Raw genomic sequence first — 259 nt, 5'->3', positions numbered from 1 at the left:
GGGAGGCGGGCAGGCCTGTCGGGCGGGTGCTGGGCTGGCATGGGCCGGTGAGCCTTCCCCTGACCTGGGCTGTGCGCTCCGACCTTACGCGAAGCCCGTCGGCCGTTAACGTCTTGAATCCCTTTTTGCGGATTTGCAAGGGGGGGCCGTGCCGGGAGGGAGAGCCTCAGCCCCGCGGGATTGAGGAGATGTGGGGCCGCAGGCACAGGGCTGTCCCTTCCAGGGCTGCCTGCGCCTAGTTTCCTACTTGCCGCCTCCC

Source organism: Phaethon lepturus, unplaced genomic scaffold (assembly GCF_000687285.1).
Source record: "Phaethon lepturus isolate BGI_N335 unplaced genomic scaffold, ASM68728v1 scaffold49186, whole genome shotgun sequence".
Classification (NCBI taxonomy): Eukaryota; Metazoa; Chordata; class Aves; order Phaethontiformes; family Phaethontidae; genus Phaethon; species Phaethon lepturus.
The sequence above is the reverse complement of the archived record's forward strand: the minus strand, read 5'-3'. Positions refer to the sequence as shown.